The following is a 7277-nucleotide window of genomic DNA, read 5'->3' as shown; positions in this document are numbered from 1 at the left end:
AGAGAGAGAGAGAGAGAGAGAGAGAGAGAGAGAGAGAGAGAGAAATATATAGATATAGGTATATATTTTCATGTGTGTGTGTGTGTTTGTGTGTGCAGGAGCTCTGCATGAATGTGTGTAGAACACGATGTACAGAGCATGGGTCAAAGTCAAGGTTAAAAGACATTATATACAGGTAGTTTGACATTTACATGTCTAAGGTTTGTTTCTTGTTTCTACGACAGTGGACCTGTAATTCGTGTCATATTTGGTTCTGTACAAACATGTTAACTTTATCACGAACTTCCGAAAAACTTCAATTAGCGAATATATACAGTACATGTTCCTTGTGAATAAGAGGTCAGTTCACGCCAGTGGTACAGTTCACATTCTATTACCCCTGTTAACATTGCAGTGGTGATAGATGAATGTAATTACTGGATCACTGAGATTTATTCTTTAGGGTTGCATGAATGTTTGGCGAGCCATCTTAACATTCCTTAGATATTTCTCGACCAAATGAGGCTTCTGTTCCTGCTCCGCTGCGTCGGAGTATCAGTCAAAGTTCTGTTCAGAACAACCCAAACAGCATCGGTTTGATCTGATTGATCTCAGACATATAGGCAGCCTTTGAGTATGAGATGTTAAACCAGGTTCTCTGTATGAACTAACAGGTAGTGTATGTGAGAATTAACTGCAGAGGTTTCGGGTCACATGCATTCCTGACATTGATCTGTTTTTATCTCACACATTGGGCTGTTGAACTTTTTGGCTTACTTTGTATTTGAACTGCAGGTAACTGGGGCCAGGGCATTTTACCAGTCTGTTCAACTTTATCCCAGTTCCTTTTGCCCTCTTTTCATTGCTAACCTTACATCTTACTTTTTTTACAATTACCCTTTTTTCCATCGACCCTCTCCCATATTTACAGTCTTATGCTGTTTAAAAGCTACAGCTTTTTCCTTTGCTGAAAACATTAATCATTAATAATTTGTCCACAGATAAGACAAAACCCATTTATTTTTCTAAGTGTTTTTTACTATGCAGTTTGATTCTTTGCCTTTTCTGTGCTGTTTGTGGCTTCAGGCATCCTTTTGGCCGATTGATTTTGAGTTGTACCATTTAATGCTCTAGATTCAAAGTGTAGCGATTGGTCACATCTCAACACCCCTTACAACTCCCTCTCCCTCTAAAACTTATATAATGATCTGCTTTTCCATTTCAGATAAGGATGAAATAACAGATTAGGACAATGTAAATATGCAAATGTAGCATATTAGTATTCACCACTTATATTGATGTAAGAAGTCATATGTAGAGATGTTAATTTACTCTATAATAAAGAATGTCGTTAACAATTTAGTTTAACCAAAATACTTCTGAAAAGAATAGAAATATTCTTTATTAATTGTCAGCACTGAATTTTTGAAGTCAGTGTGAAAACAAAAAAGCAAGCAAGCACTTGTATACATCCCTAATAAACAAAAACTTTAAAAGAAGTTATCATACTGTAAATAAAATATAAAAATTTGTGTCAAATAGGAATCAAACATTAAAATTAACTGTACATTTTAGGAAGTACCCATGTCAAAAAAGGAAATACTTTGTGGTTACCCAAACAACACGCTCATATTAACTGATATTATGTGTGCAACACAGTTGGATGACTTCATACCCCAAACATTTGCACAACTGATCATTCATTGATAAATCTGAGCTGGGAATTTTGCAAATAACAGCATGTATGTAAACTCAATTAAGAACATAATATAGAATGATTTATGTGAGGAGCCTCACTATTTACACCATGTACTATTAGATCTTCATCGTTATGGGGTTGTAAAACTACGTTTATTTCTACAATGCTGAAAGACCCAGGAGAAGATATTGTCTAGAAATAGATATTTAATAAATAAATTACTATTTATAAAATGGTTTAGCACAAAACCAGCAATACTTCAAGATGGAGTAACAGAGAGCATGATGATTGAAAAGAGTATGAAAACCAAAGACTATGTACACTGAGGGACAAGTGGAGAATGACAGTAAATGCAGGTGGATTAAATCATTTTTTGCTGAAAATTTAGAGGGGAACAAAGTAGAGACCTCCACCACAACAATGATTGCAGCAAGTTTTGTGGATCTAAAGACTCAGCATGACTGCACAGACATAACGAAAAGAAAAGCTGTGAAGAGGATGTTTCCGGGATCCATAAATCAATCTCAAAGTATCTCCTAAACAAACACTAAATACAAGAACAGACAAGTTCAAAGAACTGGAAGCTGATTCCACAAAAAGCAGAGACTTAATTATAAAACTTTGTGTTTCCCATTCCACAAGTACTGGATGCATGGGCGAGTTTTGCTCAGTTGCTTTGATACAGGATGGAGTGAGAGAAAGAAGAACCTCTCAGATATGCAGGCTCTCTGCTTAATAGGTATTTTAATTCCCTTTAGGTGCTGTTTTACTTGTCTTTTCCTGCTTCCTAACTGATATATCTGTGCCTCTGTCTGCTTGCCCTTCATCAAGCTGCATCTGAATTGAACCTTTGGATTTTGGACTCTGACTCTGCTGTCTTTCTTTGCTTGGATCCACCTCCTGTGAAAAGTACATCACATTATGTCCCCAATATTGGCCACTTATCATTTACAGGTTTTCCTGCTCAATATGCTGTCACACCAGGGATGATTAGTAGCTTGTTACATCTGATAAAGCAACTTTAAAAAATATATAGCAATTCTTTTAGGTGTAGTTCAACAGCAACATGCCTTTTATCTTTACTTGCGTAATATTTATTGTCATGCTTCTAAGGCCAACTTTTCTTTCCTGTTTTGTATCCAACACTTTGTCTTTTAATATAATCATCTTATTTTGATCATTTATAGTTATTTTTGTTACCTTAATGCCATTGCAATTTACCTTAAATTTTCTTGTTACTGAAATGACCTATAGAAATGAACTGCCTTGCTTCGGCTGTCCATTTGAATACATAACTGAAAGAACAACATGCCTTTGCGCTTTTCATTTAATCTCATATTTGTGTGGATAGAGCCTTGCTTGACCAACATTTCTGGTTAGTCTACTCACCTCAAGTTATTTTACTAGATGAAAAAAGCATGCTTTAACTAGCCAGACTTCTTGTTTTCTTCATTCAACCTGCCGTACGATAGGAAGTTTTGTAAACTGAATGGTGTATATTAAATATTATGCAACTGAATTGTTTATATTCTAATTGAAATTAATTTGCACTGTTCAAAATATTGGTTTGGTGCCAAACAAAACAGGAATGTTTAATACAAAGGGTTTCTGGGTGGAACCAGGTGCACAATGTAAAGTTATGCTCGGCATCTTTAGAAAGTGATACTAAAACAACACACAGATGACTTGCAGCTCTCGCTGAATTCTGGTCTTCAAGAACTTTAGGATTTCTCATTCTGCACGCCTGTGCAGAACTCCCAGTCTTCCGGGTCTTGCCAATCACAAATGTTTTAAATGAGAGGCTCAGTTTCTTTCATGAAGAAGTTTTAGCATTTTATGTTTTTGTATGTTAAGTTACACGATCATGAACACATCAAGTCAGATTTTACAATTAAGCATTTACTTGAGTTGCCAAATTTACTCACTGTTAAGTAATTTCCTTAAATAACTTTTGACTTCAGCTTTTTTTGTTTCTCTTTTTCTTTACAATGAAGTGAAGAAGAAAGAAAACAAACAAAAATCTGCCATTGAATATCATGATTAAACTCGATAGGGTTTCAGGGAAAAGTTGACCTATATGTGGCTATAGGAAGACGTTTGTGAGGGAACACCACGAGGAAAGGTTACAGAAAGATTACAGAGAAGAATGCTGACTGTAATAAAACAGAGGCTCAGAGAGACAGACAAAGTCAGGCCTCTCTGCTGGACTGCAGTTCTGACATTAGGTGTTGTTTGACACATGAGTAAACTGGCATTTATCTGGAATGGTGGCGCATGTATAAGAAGTCTTAGACATGGTTACTCCTGCAGCGAGCTGTTTGATCTGGTCGTGTTCTTCTGCTGAAGGTCACATTAATGCTGGATGGTGCTGTCAGCAATTTATTTGTGTCAGTGCAGGCATGTGTGCTCTGCCAGACATATTTCAATGATGGCTGCAAGGTTTAGTATGCATTTTGTTCCAAAGTGTTTAAACATAGTTGTCACAGTCTGGGTCATACTGTACAAACATATCAGGAGTCGCTGGATCACTTTCATATCATTTCAACTTCAAAAATTTTACTTTATAGGGATTTTATCTGAAAACTGAAAAGTGTAATTAATGTGATGCCCCTAAACAAAATCCCATCCCGCCAGTGGTGTTCAGAAGCAACCGATCTAGTTATGCTACATTATGTGGTTTAAATCAATGGTCAGTCCAGCTGCTCTGTAAAAGGTCTCACAAGTCTTTAAAGGAAATCAGATTACAGGTCAGGGAGAAAGTTGTAAATCTCTGAACATCTCGTTTAGTCCATCATCTGAACACGGAGAGATGATGGATCAACTCAGATCCTCCAAAACAATGGATGTTCACCTAAAGTGAGCGACCCAACAAGAACAGAACATACAAAGAGGCCCATGGTAACTCATGAGGAGCTGCAGAGATCTGTTTATGTATTTTTTTTTATTTTTTATACAGAATTATTTTAATAATGTACTCCACCAATCTGATTTTAATAAAGACTGGTGAGAAGGAAACAATTCTACTGTTTGCCACAAGTCATGCCTGGGAAACAGCTAATGTGGTTAAAATTGATCCGGTCAGATGAGACCAAAACTGTTGTTCTAGCTAACATGCAAAATACAATGTGAGCGTAACTAAAACGTCACGTTGAACACAGCATCACTAAAGTGAAACATCAACTTGATGCTGTGGACATGCTTGTCTTTACCAGAGACCGGCAGCTGGTCAAAGATGGAGTTTAATGCTTTTCTGGAAGGCAACATTTTTTACACTGATAAAAGATATTGACTGTAGAACATATCGTCCAAGGAATTCTTAGAATGGCCTGGTCAAAGTCTAGAAACAAGCCTAAATATAACAGACAATCTGTAAAATAATTGATAGTGGATATTTAAAGAGATACTTCACCCAAGCAGTGTGACCTTGAGCTAAAACTAAATGGAAGAATGGGCTTTTTGCTGTCAGATGTTGTTCTTTAAAATACAGATTCAGAGGGGCTCCACATACACTCCACACTATTAAGATCATTATTCTTTGAATATCTTTTAGAAATCCTTGTATCATTTACCCTTCACTTTACAATCACATGTCATTTTTTATATGCTGTAAAGAACATTAAAAGTTTGTGGTTATAACATTTAAAAGTTTATGGGGTATGAATGAACTTATAAAGTAGCAATGAAAGTTTTGCTTATCAGAAACATTGGGTTTTAATCAGACATAGGATGCTTTCTGTACTTAGTAGGAGTCCTTTGATCAATGAATATTCAAAACAGTCAGTCAAAGAAAAAAAACTTGGCTCCTGTGAAAAAAATCACAACTGAACTTGGGAATGAAAAATCTTAGGACACAGATAGTCATAAAATCGAATAAATCTTCGGCAGCTGTGCAGGAAACCAAAAGACCATGGGTTTTTAACCATGTTCCCAGCTCTCTGAAGCTGGAGCACAACTGAAATGTAAATTGAAGCCATGTGCAGATTCCACCCATGTTTTCCCTCCAATCACAGCAGAGGTGGAGAAGCACCGTCCTTCCCTCAAAACTAGGTCACCAGGGTAAAAAGCCAGTTTGAGGTTTTCTTTGTCTCTATGGTCATAAATACATCTGAGGATAGGGGTTTGCTGTCTCTCCTCCATATCTGTGTGTGTACAAAACATGCCGCCGTTAAATGTCCATGACATGCAACATAATGAACCGCAATTTAAGAAACATGCAGCTCAGCATCGAAACACACGTACAAGAACTTGACGAGTAGTGACATGCAGTAATGATATATGGAATGAATGCCTCCGGGAATAAAGACAACATTCGGATTTCACACAGACAACAAATGTCATTCACACTTAATTCAGCTTTTTATATTAGCTGGAGATGTTTAGAAAAGCTATGTAGACATTTTGCTTATGATAGACTAAAATAGAGAAGCCGCTTGCTTTCTTTATGGTGGGATTTTCCTACTGTTGACATTTCTATACAGCATGATATTTGAAAACCCTTGAAGTAAATCACTGAGGGAGTTAATCTGTATTTATACAGCACTTAAATTAGAGGATTAGAGTAAATAGATAAAGTAGATATCTATTTTTCTTTTCTTTTTTACTGGTGCTATAATCATCTGATGCTTCCTTACAGTTCCTATAATCCCTACCCAGTGCTGCTTTACTGTTTATAAACCAGTTAATTGTAAGAAACTCTGGCACAAAACAGTATTTTCCATTGTACTCTTAAACATAAACACTTGAAGTTGTTAAAAAACAACTGAAACTTTAGCTGGAACCACTTCCTTTGGTCAGAATTGAGTAAAATTCAGCTTTTTAGCAACAATCACATCAGGTATATCTACTGTAAACAAATGATAAATACGTGGGAGAGCAACACATGTCCACTGTTAAGTATAGATGAGGGCCTGTGATGCTGTGGGCCCTGTTTGGCTTCCAAAGTCCTTGGGAACCATAATAAACAGTTAAATTAAAAAAATCTCTTGTCCTTTGGGTCATAATTGAAAAACAACCTAAATGTATAACCCTCTCTAACCTTATAGATGATGTTGTGTTTTTGTCCGATTTGATTTAGAATGACTAAAACTCCTGGTTGATCTCTCCATAGAAATAAATTACAAGTATGTAGAAAAATGTAACATTACATCTATGTTCTATGATACTGCAGGCCTTTTTATCTAACAAACATTCTGGATGTCTTGTTAAAGTTCATGGAATAAGCATTAAATACAAATCTAATTTCCTAAAAAAAAAAAAAAAAAAGTTAATTAGTTGCCATCTGGTCTCTCTTTTTTTTCATTTTAAAGAAACATCTGCTCCAAAGGGTATAATATTTCCCCCACCACAGCATAAAGGTTCAGGATGCTAATCAACCTATATCTATCTCAGTCTCTGAATAAAAAAAAAATAATAAAAAAATCACAGATTTTTACAGAGATTTTCCATCTTCTATGGGAAGTACTGAAAAAATTTATATTGATCCTTTCTTGCACTCCATGACTGTAAGGAGACCACAGGGAAGGGACTGCAGGAGGCATGGTGTCAATTTCCAGAAACATAATATTGGTTTCATCCTGTCTGGTCAACATGGGACTTGACT

This window comes from Cyprinodon variegatus, unplaced genomic scaffold, assembly GCF_000732505.1.
Source record: "Cyprinodon variegatus isolate N-32 unplaced genomic scaffold, C_variegatus-1.0 Scaffold228, whole genome shotgun sequence".
Lineage (NCBI taxonomy): Eukaryota > Metazoa > Chordata > Actinopteri > Cyprinodontiformes > Cyprinodontidae > Cyprinodon > Cyprinodon variegatus.
The sequence above is the reverse complement of the archived record's forward strand: the minus strand, read 5'-3'. Positions refer to the sequence as shown.